Raw genomic sequence first — 19,414 nt, forward strand, 5'->3', positions numbered from 1 at the left:
AATTTCACCAGCTAGAATGCAGCGTCCCATAATTTGGTCGGGGCACTACTTGAAAAGATATGGATCGTCCCAATAGAAGTTACGAACCTCGACCAAAAATTTACATTTATCTTGTGCACTCCATGCAGTTGGAAGTTCGCCAGTCACTAAGTAATTAACAATATTAGCATACCATGGAAACTTAGTGATTGCGAAGAGATATCCATTAAGGAAGTCATCTCGAATGGCTGGGCCATCAACGAAATCAGAAAATTCAAGACGAGATAAGTGGTCCGCTACCACGTATTTAACTCCTTTCTTATCCTTTATGGTCATATCAAATTCCTGTAACAGAAGTATCCACCTAAGTAAATGCGCCTTAGCATCCTTTTTGGAAAGGAGGTATATTAAGGCAGAATGGTCTGTAAAGACTGTGATAGGTGAAACAATCAGGTAGGAAAGAAACTTGTCAAGTGCGAATACTACAACAAGTAACTTTTTTTCGGTAGTAGAATAGTTCATCTGAGCATTGTTAAGAGTTCTACTTGCGTAATAGACAACGAAGGGCTTCCCTTCCCTTCTTTGACCTAAGATGGCCCCTATAGCATAATTGCTAGCATCACACATGACTTCGAATGGTAAGTTCCAATCTTGTGGCTGAATGATAGGGGCGGAAGTGAGTTTTGCAATGAGTGTTCGGAAAGATTCCTCACACTCAAGTGTCCAACTAAACACAACATCTTTTGCTAGGAGGTTTGACAAAGGGCGAGCAATTGTCGAGAAATTTTGTATGAACCTCCTATATAATCTTGCGTGCCCAAGAAATGATCGAATGTCTTTACCAATCTTGGGGGTGGGCAGCTTTGATATGAGTTCAATCTTTGATTGATCAACCTCAATTCCTCGTTCTGACATGACATGCCCCAAGACTATGCCTGATGGCACCATGAAATGACACTTTTCTCAGTTAAGTACCAAGCCTTTCTCTTTGCAATGTTTAAGCACAGACTCTAAATTGAGAAGGCTTGATTCAAAGGAATCTCCAAAGACTGTCAAATCATCCATGAATACTTCCATACATTTCTCGATCATATCACTAAATATGCTCATCATGCATCGCTGGAAAGTGGCTGGAGCATTGCACAGGCCAAATGGCATACGCCGGAAGGCAAAAGTACCAAAAGGACAAGTGAATGTGGTCTTATCCCGATCTTCTAAGGTAATCTCGATTTGGTAATACCCTGAATAACCATCGAGAAAACTATAGAAAGGATGACCCGCCACACGTTCAAATATTTGATCGATGAATGGAAGTGGAAAATGGTCTTTGCGGGTGGCTGCATTTAATTTTATATAATCAATGCACATGCGCCACCTAGTTGTGACTTTGGTAGGCACAAGTTCCCCTTTTTCATTTTGTACGACTGTTACCCCTGATTTCTTGGGAACAACCTGAGTTGGGCTAACCCATTTACTATCAGCAATAGGATAGATTATTCAAGAATTAAGAAGTTTCAAGACTTCAGTCTTAACTACTTCCTTCATCGTTGGGTTCAATCTTCTTTGAGGGTCACGGCGTGGTATAGACCCGTCTTCCAATTGAATGTGATGGAAGCAAATTAAAGGACTAATACATTTGATGTCAACTATCATTTATCCTAATGCATCTCTATGTTCTTGCAACACATTGATGAGTTGGCGCTCTTGTGTGGCATTGATCTTGGAAGATATTATGATAGGAAAAGTGTTGTTAGCTCCCAGGAAAACATGCTTAAGACCCTCGGGAAGTTGGGAAACCTTTGGTTGAGGAGCTTTTTCAATGGAGGGTTTTGGTGTTTCTCGATCTTGAGGGAGTTCCTCAAAGATTGGACTCCAAAACATGGTTCTTCTAGCCTGTGAGTGTTTGAAGATTTCAGGGTTTATTTTAGACTCATCAGGCTCAGAACTTTCTGAAATTTGGAAGAAGTGATTAAAATGACTAGATGTGTATTTCGCTTCGACCACTTCCAAAATAAGTGTATCGATCAGATATGATTGGAAACACTCATCATTATCAGGTGGTTGTTTGTCGATGTAGAAAACATTCACTTCTAGAGTCATGTTCCCGAAAGAGATTTTCATGAGACCATTGCTACAGTTATTGAGTGCATTTGCTGTTGCGTGGAAAGGTCTACCAAGAATGATGGGAATTTTGGACTCTATACTCACTTCAGATTGAGTGTCCACAATGAGAAAATCAACAAGGTAATAGAATTTTTCAATTTGAATTAGAACGTCTTCTACTATTCCCCGAGGTTTCTTGACTGATCGATCGGCTAGTTGTAGCACCGCAGATGTGGGCTTGAGTTCTCCTAGACCTAATTGCAAGTATATTGAATATGGAATGAGATTTACACTTGCTTCTAAGTCTAGAAGGGCTTGACCAAATTCCTATTCCCCAATTTGGTATGAGATGGTGGTACAACCAGGATCTTTGTACTTAGGCGGTGTCTTGTAGTCAATTACCGCGCTAGCTTGTTCTGCCAAGAATGCAGTTTTCTTGACATGGTGATTTCTTTTAATGGTGCACAAATCCTTGATTACCTTGGCATAAGTCGACACTTGTTTGATCACATGCAACAATGGCAAGTGGATCTTCACTTGTGATAAAAGGTATAGGATTTCACCATGATTTTCCACTACATTTCCAATGGATTTCAAAGCTTGAGAAAAGGGTGCCTTTACTGGAATGCTCATTGGCAAATCATCATCAGGAGCAAGCATTAACTTACTCGTTGTCTTAGTTAATGGTGACACCATACTTTGACCACTTCGAGTAGAGATGGCATTAACCTCTTTGAAATTTGTATCTGGAGAGGAGGAGGTTTGTGCCATGTGTTTCCCATTTTGATAAATTAGAGGTTGAGCGGAAGTCTACCATGCTCTTGAATTGCAAAAGTAGTATTTAGCTTTATCATTTGGATTTTTATGTTTTTCATTTCCTCTATCATTTGTGTGAAATAAGATTTGAGCTCTTGAGTTGAGGATATTTGTGTTTGCACAAGCATTTGTAAAGTATTCTCAAGAGAATTACTTGACTACATGTTATTTTGAGGAGCAATGTATGCTTTTGGCGGTTGTTGATGCTCAGACCTCCAATGGCTCCCATATGCTTGGTTTGAATCCTTCCAGCTAAAATTTAGATGGTTGTGCCAACCGGGATTGTAAGTGTTTGAGAAAGGGTTATAAGACTTCTTGTAATCCCCTAAAGCATTGCATTGTTCCTTATTTCCTCCTCTTAACTCACCAAGAGTTGGGCACTCTTGCGGTTGGTGTTCCGCCCCTCCACATATGAAGCAAGGATCTCGTGTCTCTACCTTTGCAACCATGTAGATTCCTCTACCTTCTTGAGATTTGAAAGCCTCGAATTGTTGTCTAAATGATTCAATTTAGGTTTTAATGTTGTCATCTTCCCTTAATTGGTAGATTCCAGTTGATCGTGGCTTGTCCATAGGACTCGGTCCATTCCATGTGTAGGACTTTTCAGCGAGATCGTCGAGGTACTCGAAAGCTTCATCGCGATCTTTTTGAAGGAATTTTCCATTGCACATCATTCACACGAATTGTCTTTGTCCAATTGTGAGACCGTCATAGAAATAGTTGATCAGACGCCAGCTTTCGTATCCATGATGTGGGCATTGATTTATCAAATCTCTAAACCTCTCCTAGACCTAACGGAAAGTTTCATGGTCTTTCTGGATGAAGGTAGAGATTTTCCTCTTAAGGATGCTAATCTTATGGGGCGGAAAATATTTGGCAAAGAATGCTTTTGTCATTTCGTCCCATGTTCCGATAGATCTAGGCCTTAAGGAATACAACTAGGTTTTTGCTTTGTCTTTGTGAGAGAAAGGAAAAAATTTCAATCTCACAATGTTGGTGGCATTAGCTCGGTTGTTAAATGTAGCCACCACCTCTTCGAATTCTCGTATATGCACGTACGGACTCTCATTTTCCAACCCATGGAAGGTTGGTAAGAGGTTAATCATGCCGGGTTTGAAATCAAAATTTGGCATATTTTTGGGATACATTATGCATGAAGGTGTGGTTGTACACGTACGATGTAAATAATCCTGTAGCGTTCTTGGTTAGACTTCATCTTGATGAGCCATCGTGGGTGGTTCAGAAGTCTCAGTGAATCGGGAGAATTTGAATAAATGGAAGAAAACGACGAACTAGGAGAGTTTTCTAATGTTTCTACTTGTTTTCTCACGAATCTCCCTAGTGGGTCTCTATTTTGTGGCATTAATTTTTGTTTTTATTTTTTTTATTTTATTTTGTAAGTATTGCAAGTGTGTAAACGTGTAATAAGTATACACCAAAATTGTTCCCAGACCAATTGGGAAGGCTGCCAAGGTACCACTTTAGGCCCAAGAGCTTTTCTAGAACTCCTCGAGGTTCTTAGAAATGGTTGGAGGGTAACGCTGACACAGACCTTACTTAAGAACCAATTTTTCTAAGATAGGACAAGTTTGGTTTTTACTGATTTCAAAAATTACACAAATGTTCTCAATACTTTTTTTTATGCTTTAAAATTTTATGATTTAAAATTTTATGCTTTTTTTTTCTGGAAAAAACCTAAATCTAGAATATAAAATTTTAAACCTAAATGTAAAATAAATAAATAAAATAAAACAATAACAAAAAATAAATTAAATTAAATTAAATGAATAAATAAAAAAACTAAAAAAAATTACTAAGGAAGAAAATAAAAGAATAATTAAAAAAATTATACTACTTTTTTTTAAATAAAAAAAATTAATTTACTTTGCAATCATTTAATTGTAGAATTACCTCCCCGGCAATGGCGCCAAAAGCTGATATCGTCCAATAAACTCATAAGCGGCCGCAGTAGTAATTGCGCTATGTCATATCCACAGAGATGTAAAATACAAGTAAAAAGAAAGATTATTAAATTAGAAATAATAAACTTTGAAATAATGTAACTTTGAAAAAGAATATATATTTTTTAACACTAAATAAACAAAATTTAGGAATTAGAATCAGAAAGAAAATATGGAAGGCATAAGTTTCATTCATGCAAACATATATATATATATTAATAAAATTGATTCATTCTACTCAACTATAATTCTACACCATTAATTATAGTTGGAAAATATATATAATAAAGCTTAAAATATGTTCTTAATTAAATTATACTAACTTCTAATTTTAAAATCCTATCATATTATATACCTTAGAGTGACAAAATATCGATGGTAGAAAGCAATAAAAACCATATAATATAACAAATATCCTAAATTAAATCAAGAGCCTAAATTACATAAGAAAAGCAAGACTAAACTTATGTAAAAGACACTAATAAATTCAGAATAAAAATCAGAAGAAAATAAATTTAATTGTAACAAATATATATAAATGAAGAACAAAATAAAGAATCAATATATTAAAAATATAATGTGAAACATGAACTTCACTCTAGCCTTTCCACAAGAGAATTTAGCCTAAAATAGGCATTGTTTTCACTCAAAGAAATGTAAAAGAAATGAAAGAAAAATAAGAAAAAAATTCTTTTTCTCTCTAACTACACTCTCCACACTTAATTCCACAATCTGATAATTTTTTCCTACATTTGGCTCTCTATTTATAGTGGAAATAGGACCCAAAATGTGTAAAATTGTGTACAAAATAGTGGGAAAGTGGCTACAAAAACTGATGAAAGTGGGGCAAGTGATGTTGGACCGTAGGGGACAGCTGGGCGATGTGGCAGCAACTTGTTTGCTCGGCAGACGGCATGGCAAGCGCGTGGGAGACAACTGCCAGGCAAGTGGGACAGGTGGCGTCTCTTGGTTTACTCGACAGGGAGGCGTGGCAGGCGCATGTCAGGAGGCTTCATGTGGCTCCGGTGAGACTAGATTGGTGTGTGAATTTCTGGATTTATTTCCAGCAGATCTGTCAGGCTTGCCGCCGCAGTGGGAGATTGACTTTGTTATTGAGTTAGCGCAAGGGGTGGAGCCAGTATCTAGGACGCCTTACTTAATTGCTCCAGTAGAGTTAAAGGAGTTGAAGATTCAGTTGCAAGAATTACTTGATTTGGGGTTCATCAAACCGAGTTTCTCGCCATGGGGTGCTTCGGTGTTGTTTGTTAAGAAGAAGGATGGATCTCTCAGGATGTGCATTGACTACAGGGAGCTGAATAAGTTAACCATTAAGAATAAGTATCCACTGCCTAGGATCGATGATTTATTTGATCAGTTACAGGGGAGTACGGTGTTTTCTAAGATTGATCTCCGATCAGGTTACCATCAGTTAAGGATCAAAGAATAGGACATACTAAAGACTGCTTTCCACACGAGGTATGGACACTATGAATTTCTGGTTATGTCCTTTGGATTAACCAATGTCCCAGTAGCTTTTATGGATATATCTGGATAGGTTTTTCAAGGACGAGCAGCATTTGCGATTGGTTTTACAGAGGTTAAGGGAGCATAAGTTGTATGCTAAGTTTAGCAAGTGTGAGTTTTGGCTACCGCAAGTCACGTTTCTAGGTCACATCGTCAGTAAGGAGGGGATCCTGGTTGATCCAAGTAAGATTGAGGCAGTTAGAGAATGGCCTAGACCGAGCAATGTTCCAGAAGTTAGAAGTTTTCTGGGATTGGTAGGATATTATCGGTGGTTTGTTGAGGGGTTCTCCAGGATAGCTACACCATTGATAGAATTGACGAAAAAGAAGACAAAGTATGTTTGGACAGACAGATGTGAGAACAGTTTCAAAGAGTTGAAGCGGCGACTGACCACCGCACCAGTATTGAGTCTGCCAACAGATAATGAGAAGTTTGTGGTTTACTGTGATGCTTCTAGACAGGGTTTGGGGTGTGTGCTGATGCAAGCTAGTAAGGTGATAGCCTATGCATTAAGACAATTAAAGGAGTATGAACAGAGGTATCCCACACATGATCTAGAATTGGCGGCGGTGGTATTCGCACTTAAGATTTGGAGACATTATTTATATGGAGAGAAGTGCGAGATATACACCGACCATAAAAGTTTAAAATATTTCTTTACTCAGAAGGATCTGAATATGCGCCAGAGACGGTGGCTAGAGTTGGTTAAGGATTATGATTGTGATATCCTATACCATCCTGGGAAGGCTAATGTAGTGGCTGATGCATTGAGTCGGAGAGGCCCAGGACAGTTGTTTAGTTCAAGACAGATATCCGATAAGCTGGCTGAGGAGATGACTAGGGCAGGAATAGAGTTGGTGGTTGGCCGGTTAGCCAACATCACTCTTTAGTCTACACTCCTTGAGAGGATCAAGGAGGCGCAGGGGAAAGATTCCCAGTTGAGAGGTCACTGAGAGAACGTCTTAGTCGGAGTGGCTAAGGACTTTTCCCTATTCGGAGATGGGGTTACTGAAGTACAAGGGTCGGATTTGTGTTCTGATGGATTCTGTTATCCGATGGGAGATTTTAGATGAGTTGCATACAACTCCCTACTCTTTACATCTGGGTACGACGAAGATGTGCCAAGACTTGAGAGCTTTATATTGGTCGTCAGGCATGAAAAAGGATGTGGTGGATTATGTGGCCAGGTGTTTAACGTGTCAGCAAGTCAAGGCTGAACATCAGAGGCCAGCAGGGTTGCTGCAGCCTCTAGGGATTCCGGAGTGGAAGTGGGAGGACATTACCATGGACTTTGTGGTTGGTTTGCCGAGAACTGTGGGACAGCATGACTCAGTGTGGGTGGTTGTGGATAGGTATACCAAGTCAGCCCACTTTTTGCCTGTCAGGACGACTTATACTGTGGAGCAGTATGCTGAACTATATGTGAAGGAAATTTTTCGACTTCATGGAGCTCCGAGGTCAATAGTGTTTGACAGAGACCCCACCTTCACCTCCAAGTTTTGGGAGAGCCTGCAGAAGGCTATGGGCACGCAGTTACGGTTTAGTACTGCTTATTATCGTCAGACCGATGGACAGTCTGAGAGAACTATTCAGATATTGGAAGACATGTTGCGAGCCTGTGTATTAGACTTTGGGGGATCTTGGAGTAAGTATCTCCCTTTGATTGAGTTCTCGTATAATAACAGCTATCAAGCGACTATCAGAGTGGCTCCGTATGAGATGCTATATGGGAGGAAGTGTAGATCACTTATCCGTTGGGACGAGACGGGTGAGAGAAGTTATTCGGGTCCTGAGATGGTTCAGAGAACCAATGAGGCGATTGAGAAGATTAGAGCGTGAATGCTCGCCTCCCAGAGTCGCTAGAAGAGTTATTCAGACCTGAAACGCAGGAGTGTGGAATTTCAGGTTGGAGACCATGTGTTCCTTAGGGTTTCACTGTTGAGAGGAGTGAAACGGTTTAGAGTTCGGGGCAAGTTGAGCCCTAGGTTTGTAGGCCCTTTCGAGGTTCTGGAGCGGGTTGAGGAGGTAGCCTATAGGTTGGCGATGCCTCCAGTCTTATCAGGGGTTCATAATGTTTTTCATGTGTCCATGCTCCGAAAGTATGTATCGGATTCGACACACATACTGAGTTATGAAAGTTTGGAGCTAGATCAGGATTTGTCCTATGAGGAGAAGCCAGTTCGGATTCTTGACCGGAAAGATAAAGTTTTGCGGAGTAAGACCATTGCCTTGGTGAAAGTGCTGTGGAGAAACAGCAAGGTTGAGGAGGCGACATGGGAACTTGAATCAAACATGCGGGAGCGGTATCCCGAGTTGTTCAGGTAATTTTGAGGACGAAATCTCTGTAAGGAGGGGATAGTTGTAGCGACCCAAATTTGCTAATAAGACTTTGGGTCTTGATTAGCATGCCTGGAGGGCAATAAATGGTTTATTATGATAATATATGTGTATTATATGATTATGTGATTAGAAATGCATGGTTAAGAGAAATAAATATGCATGTGGGCCCCATCTGGTAGTTAGGGGCAAATTTGTAATTTTAGCCCGTTGAGGGCATAAATGTAGTATATGTGATATTTTCGATATAATGGTGATATATTTGTGATGCACGTTCCAAGACGGTCCTAGAGAGCTATTCCGCTTAAAGTCACAACGGAATTTAATACCTGGCTCGGGAGAAGCCTAGGGGTATTTCAGGAATATTATAAATTTAGTTGGGGACTTTTAATTAATGATTAATGGTATTTTAGTAGCTTGGGTAACCATAGGTAACCATTGAGGATAGTTACTCTAAGTGAGAAAATGGTATATTTGTAAGAGGATAGGAAAGATCTAAGTTGCCCTTGAGGATTAGTTAGAATATGGGTTAGATGGAAGGGTAAATGGGTCTTTTGGCTAGGATTTAGATAACTATGGCTAAGTGGGAAAGCTATTCACGTTTTCTACACTTGGACAAATTCAGCTCTTGCTGAAAGTGAAGGAAAAGCTAAGAAGCAAGAAGGAAAGGAAGGAAGGGCAAATCTCTTGGGATCAAGAAAGGGGTTTAGGGCTGAGATTAGAGCAATTGAATTCAAGCTTTAGCTCAAGGGTGTGTTAATCTCAGAGGTAAGAAATTCATCCATGGGTTTTCTTTAAAGTTTAAGCTTGTTTTGAGGGTTTGAGAATAAGGGTTGAAGCTGAATTTGCAGCTTGTTGCTTGTGAGAATTCAGCTGGGAATCAAGGAGATACAGCTTGGAGTGGGAGTAGGAAGAAGCCTAAGGTCGAATTCCGTCTTGAGGTATGAATTCCATGCATATTTGAAAGTTATTTCTGGTTTAGTTTAAGAATTCTGAAGGCTGGTTTAAACTCTGCAAAGGCTGGTTTAAGTTTTGGAGAATTTTGAACCACTAGGTGATTCTTGAGTTTGATTGTGTATCTAGGTCTGTTGTTGATGTTTATAGGTTGTTAGATGGCTTATTTGGGGATTTAAATTGAATTTGGGACTTAGGTAAGTCTTGGTAATGATTTGGGAGTGTTTTGGCTCGGGGAAAACCCAGAATTCTGGGTTCGCGAAGGGGCGTCGTGGCCCTGTTCTTCTGTGCCGCGGCGCTAGACTGCATCAGTGGACGGGGGCCCTTCTAGGTGCCGCGGCCCTCATAGGGTGGCGCCGCGGCGCTAGGCCATTTCTGGGCAGGGGGAAATTTCATTTTTTAGGCTTTTGCCCAGGGGGCCCGAGGGACGCTTCCGCCACTTTGTGTGGGGATCCGGGAGGTCCCGAGAGCTCGGGATTGGTTCCGGGAGATGTTTTTGAATTGGTTTGTAATGGGAGTGTTATGTATGTGTTGTGACTAGGTTCTCGGTGAGGCTCGGACTTGAGGACCGTGCTCGAGGGTTCAGTACTCAAGAAGCTCGGGACACAGGTAAGAAAGTTGTTGTACCCATAGAGCAGGGCGAGGCCCCATAGTTGTGTTGTAGGGCATGACCCTATATGATTATGTGTTGGGTGTAGCCCATTGATTATGTTAGTATATGTTGAAGTTATGTTTTAGTTATGCTGTGTATGCATATATGTGAATGAACGGCGAAGGCCGGGAACGGCGAAGGTCGGGAACGGCAAGGGGCCGGGAGCCGTGTTTAGCACGCGGAGTGCAAGCTGCCTGGGTAAGACCCTGAAGGATACCTGGGATATCCTTACGGTGTAGACCGCAACTCAGGGCCTGGTAAAGCGCCTGAGACAGCGTGGCCGTATGTGTTTAGCTTGTTGACAAATTGGTTATATGCTAAATGGTTCATATGCAAATGTTATCTATTTATGTGGAGTTTTCTTGCTGGGCTTCAGCTCGTGGGTGCTCTGTGGTGCAGGTAAGGGCAAGGAGAAAGTCAACCGGCCATGAGTATGGAGAGCGTGACGCGATGCATACATGTCTGGTCTGCCTAGCTGCCACGGCTAAGGGTATTTTTGGAAGTTGTTGTAAAGAACCCTATTTTGTCATTTAGTCGACTTAAAGTATATATTTTGAGTTGTAAATATTTATGAACAGTCTTTTGGGATCCCGAATGTTAAATGTTTTATGATTTTCAGTAAATGGTATAATTTTCAAAGTTTATGTCTCTGTTTATGATTCAATTACACATTTACCCTAAAACCTCGATTAGGGAGTTAAAAGCACGTTTTAAACTCACTTAGTAACGACTCTAAGGAAGTAGGGCGTTACAAGCTGTACGGCTCGGCTCGGCTCCGTCAGATGCTGGCAGATGAAGGCTTTGGGCCTAGGCTCGGCCTAGGCTTATTTGGGCCATTTCATCTTAAAAAATGCCATTTTTCATGATTTCTTCAATTTTAATTCTTTCTTTAATCTTTTTTTTTTCTTTGTGTCAAAATACATTTTATTTCCTAAAAATTAAACACAAATTAAATTAAAATTAATATTTTCAAATATAAAATATATGACAATAAATCCATGAAAATATTAATTAAATCTTAATTAATTTTAAACTTTAAGACTAATAAAATGATACTTTTGAGCACTAATCAAGACCCTATCTTTACTTCTAAGTTTTGCAGAAGTTTAAAGAGGGCGATGGGTACACAGCTAAAGTTTAGTACAACTTACCATCCTCAGACCGACAGTCAGTCTGAGACGACTATCCAGATATTCGAGGACATGTTGAGAGCATGTGTATTGGACTTTGAGGGGTCCTGGAGTAAATATTTGCCTCTAATAGAGTTTTCCCATAATAATAGCTACCACTATTGGAGTGGCACCTTATGAGATGCAGTATGGTAGGAAGTGTAGATCACCCATTCACAGGGATGAGATGGGTGAGAGGAAATATTTGGGTCCTGAGGCAGTTCAGAGGACCATTGAGGCTATTGAAAAGGTTAAAGCTCGGATGATCGCGTCTCAAAGCAGACATAAGAGTTATTCAGAACCAAAGCAGAGTAACGTGGAGTTCCAAGTGGGAGACTATGTCTTCGTTAAGGTTTCACCACTGAGAGGGGTGCAGAGATTTAGTAAGAAGGACAAGTTTAGCCCTAGGTTTGTGGGACCATTTGAGATATTGGAGAGGATCGGTCAAGTGGCCTATAGGTTGGCCTTACCCCCTACATTGTCTAGTGTGCACAATGTATTTCATATTTCCATGCTGAGGAAGTAAGTATCCGATGGGACTCATGTATTGAGTTATGAGGTTCTGGAACTAAAGGCAAATTTGTCCTATGAGGAGTAACCAGTTCAAATTTTAGACAAAAAGGACAAGGTCCTAAGGAATAAGACTATACCTTTAGTTAAGGTATTATGGAGGAATAGCAAGGTCGAGGAAGCAACCTAGGATCTGGAGGCAGATATGCAAAATCAGTGTCCCGAGCTGTTCAGGTAAAATTTCAAGAATAAAACTTTTGTAAGGAGGGAATAATTGTAACGTCCCAAATTACCTAATCAGGCTTAGGGCCTTGATTAGGGGGCCAGGATGGAAATTTATGGGATTATATGCTTATATGAGATATATTTGTGTGTAATTATGTGAGTTATATGATAATATGACTAGATATGCATGTTTAGGTGTATTAGATATGCTTGTAAGCTCGTTTCTTATTAGAAGGGCAATTTTTTTAATTTGGCCTGTTATGGGCATAATATTATATATGTGCATATATGCGATATATGTGTGAGACCACATTATTATGTGGGTTTATTTGGGTTACTCGACATGAGATGATCCTAGGGAGCAAGTTAGCAGAAAGTCACAACGGGACCCAATACCCGAATTAGGGTGAGTCAAGGGGTATTTTGGGTAATTAGTACGTTATCGGGTAACGGGAATAGATAATTGACGATGTATTTGGAGTTAGTAAGATTAGGAGGGAATATAAGGGATTTTGACCATTTTTCCCTCGGGGACGTTTTTGGTACCTTGAGCCTCAAGATTAGCTTAAGATACTTGAGCCTTAAGAAAACAAAACACACACTCTCTTTTGCCAACACCAACCGACTCTCTCTCTCCCTCATTCCCTCTCAACTTTGTAAGTGAATTACTTGAGGAAACTAAGAGGATTGTTGGCTGAAGCTTGGGAAATTGAAGGCTTGGCTCTAGAATTGGATTAGCTACAACTAGGGGGACTTAAATCACAGCTGAGGTAAACTTCTATTCTCTGTTTTAGTTTAATTTTGTTAAGTTTTCTTAGTGTTATTGAGGTGTTCTTGAGATTTGTGGCCGAAGTGTTTGATGTTGAGTTTTGATGGGTTTTTAATCAAGTTTAAGTTAGGTTTCGATGCTAGTAATGTGTTGATAGTGTTTGGGGGATTTAATTCTGGTTTGGGGAACTGATTAGGGTGGTTTTTGGTTGAGTTTGTCTAATGAAAAAATAGGGAATTCTGGGTTGGTAGGGTCAGGTCGCGACCCTCTTGAACCCAAAGGTCAGGGGCGGTTCTTGATGCGATGTCTCGTCGCAGCACTTGTTAGGTTGTGCCACAAAGCGTGTCCAGATTGAAGAGAGGCTGGTGCCTCTGACTTGGGCGGGCCACTACTCAGATGCTTGGGGATGCGATGTTTAAGGGTTTTTGAGCCCCAGGAGGGTTTTTGAGTGCGGGACTCAACCCTAAGGGCTCGGGATCAATTCTACTACCCGGTTTAGTAGAATTCGATGTCCTGGAGGCTAGGACTTGGGCCGGTAGCATTTGTTTGCTCGTTTTGATGGGATCCTATGTTATAGTTTGGACTAGGTTATCGCTAGGAGCTCGGAATCAGGATCGTGCCCGAGGGTCGTTCTTATTATTACAGTATACTCGGACCTGAGGTAAGAAAATTGTACCCAAAACATGATATATGTGATTAAGGCTTGTCCGGTTGTTGATTATAACTATTAATAGGGCTCAGGCCCTATGAATGAACGTGATTGAGTTATGTTTGCGCTTATTAATTAAACATACTTGAATATTCTCTTTCTAGCTAAGTGTTATATGATTGTTCGCATGGTTTGCGTAACTAGGGTTCGACCCAATTAAGGAACATGGTTATTACTATGTTTGCATTTAATTAATTGTAATATATGTTTAATATGTATGCATCATTATATTGTCTGAAGTATGCTTATCTGTATGTGTATCTGAATACCTGGCTCAGGGCTTCACTTATTAGTCAAGGGCAGTAATAGCGCGCTACGCGCTTGTCAAAAGGCTTAGGCCCAATCAGGAACATGCTATTACATCGGCTGACCCTACGGTCATTGAAGAATTAAAGCACCAGGTACGCCTGGCTTGCTCTATGGCTAGTTACTCAGAGCTAAGGGAAAAGGCAACAAGTGACTCTATGGTCACATAGCTAGGGCATAGGGCCCAGGGTTGACTCTATGGTCAACTATTCAGGGCAGCGGGCCCAGAATGATCCAATGATCATTTATTTGTAATTGTATGCATGCATGAGTAGGTTATTACTGCTGGGTATGCTAGATATGTATCTAGAACTTGTATTTAATGTTCATGCACATGTTTAAGTTTTCTTTCTGAGCCTTGGCTCACGGGGGCTATGTGGTGCACGTAAGGGGAAATGAAAGCTTGACCAACCATGAGTTGGAGAGCTTTGGTGGCAGCATGTACATATGCGGCTGCTCCTCCACCACGAGGGTATCTCAGAGTAACAAGGGTTGTATCCCTTATTTTGCTGCTTAGGTTGACCGGTTGTAATTTTTTATGTATATACAACCTTTTAAATGGTTGTTTGTAATATTTTGGGATCCCAAGTATATATGAAACTTGTAAATGAAAATTCAACAGTTCCTTTGACCAAATTTTTTAACCCTTGACGTTAATCTAAGTTACACATTGATAACCAAATGACTTGATTAGCTAGTCTGATACTTTTTAAAGTACATAGTGTAACTGTCCTGGATTAGGAGCACGTTAGAGTTACTCCTCTCGGAGTAACTGGTTACCCCTCCTGACACATGTTGTTTAACCTTAGCTCTAGGATTTTACTTTTACATAACTGTCAAAGATCAATCAAGTAACTACTTACCTTACCCATTAATTGAAAAAAGAAACGTACAATCTAAAAAAAATGAGACAATGTTTATAATAAATAAATAAAATAATAAACACAATTCATCTTACAAAACAAAAATTGCAAAACAACCAAAGAAAAATTTAATATAAAATTAGTAACATAGAAAAAAAAAACCAAATAAGCTAAAAAAACTAATAATCAAATTAGAAACATACCCTTCCAAATTAATAAAACTTTATTAAGAGTAAAACTATGGCATAAACCAACTTTTATACAAAAATATGGGAAAATAAACTCATAAAAGTGAAAATTCTTAAAAAAAACCCATAGATTAACTTTATGAAAAATTTTGCACCCTCTATTAAAAATTTCATATAAAATGTAATTTCCTCTTTATGAAAATTTTATTTGGCAACCAAAACAACATATATATCCAAATATATGGGTCACTATATGCTTATAACCCCAATTGCAAAAAATGACATAAAGTTTACAGATATGTCATATAATTGAATATCCTAATCATGTTACTAAATGAGCAATATCTATGTGTTTATGCAAAAATATCACTATTTATTTCATTTGTAAAAATACCATAATTAATTAATCTAGAATTTATCTATAAAAAATTCATAATTAATTACAATTTTGCAAGATTAATTAAGTCAATTTAAATAAAATCTATCAACAATTAACTAATCTAATTTGGATTTTATTTATAACTCTGTTGACCCACGATTTAGCCAACTGACACGGAGTCAAAATATGAATGATATGGACGAATTTAAAGAGAATAATGTAATGACGAAAGTAAAGAAAACACCGTAATTTATAGTGGTTTGGTCCCAAGGTTTGGTAATGACCTACGTCCACTTAGAATAACATTAATATGAAATCAGAAGTGTGATCATAGAACTGGGGGTTCAATGAGTTTCAGCACTTCTCACAAAACAATCCAAGTTTTTCCTGGAGCAATTCTACAATGTCTAATGATTCAGAATCCAAAAGTCCCTTTCCTTGAGTCATCTCTTCTTATTTATAGGCCTAAGGTAGGTTACAAAAGATTGTTACAAATATTATCCCCGGAATAGTGGGATATTCAGAAGATTGCATGAGATAAATTCGAGATTCATAAAGATCTTCCCATAAATATTGCTTTGTTACGGAACCATCGACCAGACTGTCGCGAGTAAGACAGGCTCGTTTTACATCTGGTGTGTCTCCTGCTCGATACTCTAGCAGATGCTTCCAGGCATTAGCCACGTGTCAAAAAATGCTTCGCCACGTCACAAATGCTATTTTACTGGATAACAAACTCAATTATATTATTTTAGGAAATATATTAAATAAATAAAATTAAATTTAATATCTTGATTTTATAGAATAAATGAACATAAAATCTAATAGATATTAATAAAACTAAATTTTATTTTTATGCAAAAATAATTAATTTTATTATTATGATAACCAAAATATCATAAAAATATCTATTATCAAATTGAACCAAAATATCTTATTCCTTTTAAAAAGAATATCTATTTTCAAATTTATCAAAAATATATAGATATTAACATAACTTTAAAAATCAATATTTATTTTTAGAATAAAAATAATCAATCTTATCAACGTGGTTATAATAGAAGATATTTTGACGATTTGAATTAATTCAACAAAAATAAATTAATAAAAAGATAATAAATAAAATTAAGATATTTCTGGAAATTTATTTTTGGGTAAAAAAAGCCCACCACGGGTCCCGCACGAGGCCGCCGTACGAATGACGTATGGCCCCGGGGTCCCCGACAAATTTTTACTGTGTGCCCAACACACTGAATGCCTAATCAGTCCCAATTTTTTTTAAAAAAAAAAAAAAACAATTTTGTGTAGTTTTTCAATCCTAAAATCATCAAAAAAATGGCAACAAAATACACATAAAAACAATATGCTTCATACTAAAACAAATTCCAATAAATTATGCTAAACATATCTCAAAATTCACTAAATATATTCAGGCAAGAAAATATTGATTTCCAAGGCTCTGAGACAAGTTGTTAGGAATATATTTTATAGGATCATAAATATTTTAATGTATGTTTCATATAAGAAACAAATTGACATATAAAACAACCTAGAAACATGTTTCTAATGAATTTTATAAAGTAAATCAAATAACAGAGTTTAAGAATCTTACTTTTACGCAACGGATATTGAGACTCCTTCTTTCACTCTCTCTAACCCTTGTTCCTTTCTGTCCCAGAGTAATAAGAAGAGAGTGAACTGGATCTTCAAACTACACAGTCTTCCACAATTTCCTTTGATCATCTAGACTAAGGTGGACAATTCTCAACACATGAGATGAGAAAATTATGGACAAGAAGAGAGTAGTGATGGGCGACCACAATAGGTCTCTTTTGAGTCTAAGTTTTTGCTTTTTCAAACTTAACACTTCACTTGATAACCCTAGACATAAGTACCTATTTAGAGCAACATTTTAGGGTAAATTTAATTTAATTAAATAATTAAAATAATAACTTAAACCCCCTATATGGCTGAATACTAGATATTTTTCCAAATCTTGGGATTTTTTAATTTTTAAATTCAAAGCATAAAAATCTTTAAATTCAAATACAATTATTTTCTATAATTATATAAGAAAACAAAACCCTTATTGCTTAATTAAAAAAATGTAAGATATATATTATAAACCGATTTCGTAACCAAATCTGTATTAAAACTTTATATATATAATTTTAATTATATTTAAATAATAATTAATTAATTAAATCATTTATTCAAATTAAATAATTATAATTTGAACATTGATTTAATACTATTTATTAATTTGACACTAATTTATCATAATTAATAAATTTTTCCAAATTTCTATTTTCTTCTCTAGATTCTACATCTTAGTAAAATTGTCCAAAATTGATACAAACCAATTTTCACAATCCTAATTGATAATTAAATCAATTAATGGAGACTATCTAGAAAATTTAATCAAAGGCATTGTGGGGACCATGGATCCATGAATTCAAGCTTCAATAAGTTACCATAAAATTATTATCGAATAATTTCACTACCTTATTAATTCTTTGTAACTCCACTAAAGACTTGGAATTGCACTCTTGAACTCATAAAACGCTTTACACTTAAAGTAAATACGTCATCCATTGTTAGAACCATAATTTTTCATTCAATCCTCTATAGATGATCTATAACTAAGTCGGGTGCAAATTACCATTTTACCCCTCATTATATTTTATCCTTAAATACCACTATGTCCTTGTAAATGATATTTCTGTGAACTTTAATCACAGAAATGAGTACTCAATCATTTAATTCGTTGAACCAAGCTATATGGTGGTCGTCATTTCACTTCTTGCTAGAAGCTATAAATGTTCATATCTATGATTAACACTGCCACTCCATTATACTACCAAATCCCCAAGACGTAAGTATGAGATAATCCGTAGGGTAAGCTGGTAACAAATAGATCAAAGGACTTGAATAATATAATCAGTTAGAATACTAACCACTCAGAATTAAGATTGAATTGACCTATGGTCAAATTTATAATATGACTATATTAGATAATAACGACACATTTACTTATCTATATAAAGTCAATATCGGTCCAATTTGATGTAGCAAATACATCCGATCTTATAAACTTTGCTAATGTTCTTGAAAGAACATAACACTACAATGTGTAAGTAGATCATATTGTAGATTGGCAAGTCAGTGTAAATCCTGTGCACTGACTAATCTTGGGACAAATTTATTTTGAACATATAATCATATTTATATTCCACTGTGATAACACTACAATATGTAAGTAGATCATATTGTAGATTGGCAAGTCAGTGTAAATTATGTGCACTGAGTAATCTTGGGACTAATTTATTTTGAGCATATAAGCATATTTATATTCCATTGTGATGACGTCACTATAAATATGATTAACTACATGCTCGGGATTTAATAGAACTTTATATTGAACAAATAATCATGAAAATAAAACATGTGAGCAATGTGATTGACCAAGTCAAAAATGATTTATATTCTTTTATTGATAATAAAAAGATATTACAAAGAAATTTGGTTTTTCATTTGGGCATAAAACCCCGAGTTGTCTACGATATGAACTGATGGACCCAAAACGGGTATGTTTTAAATATTTATAAATCGCAAGCGCACGAATCGTTCATATAGAATAGTGATCGTGTAAGCAAGGATGTCGAACCCAAATGAGTTGTCTAAAATAAAAAAAAAGAAAACTATTTTAAACCAAAATTAATAAATTCTAACCCAGCTCCAAAGATTGAAGAGATTTTTTAATAATGAAAATAAAATAAAAGACAATAATATACAAATTAAAGACAATATTTATTACTAAATTAATAATTGTAAACAAGATGGTAAAAGAAAGATTATTAAGATAATAGAATCCACAAAATATAAGTTCAATAATATTTAAAAGTACATTGATTCCCAAGTTTTAGTAATAGTTAAAATAAATCAAACTATCATTTTCTAAATAAATTTG

At 37.2% G+C, this 19,414-nt stretch overlaps 1 non-coding gene across 1 annotated transcript; it reads left to right on the forward strand.

The window, feature by feature from the left end:
• The first annotated feature begins 3,639 nt into the window (after window positions 1–3,639).
• LOC133802737 (small nucleolar RNA R71) lies at window positions 3,640–3,746 on the forward strand. The gene has a single exon (XR_009877483.1). It is a non-coding gene; the product is annotated as a small nucleolar RNA R71 (small nucleolar RNA).
• Window positions 3,747–19,414: the final 15,668 nt, after the last annotated feature.

This window comes from Humulus lupulus, chromosome 9, assembly GCF_963169125.1.
Source record: "Humulus lupulus chromosome 9, drHumLupu1.1, whole genome shotgun sequence".
NCBI classification, from domain to species: domain Eukaryota; kingdom Viridiplantae; phylum Streptophyta; class Magnoliopsida; order Rosales; family Cannabaceae; genus Humulus; species Humulus lupulus.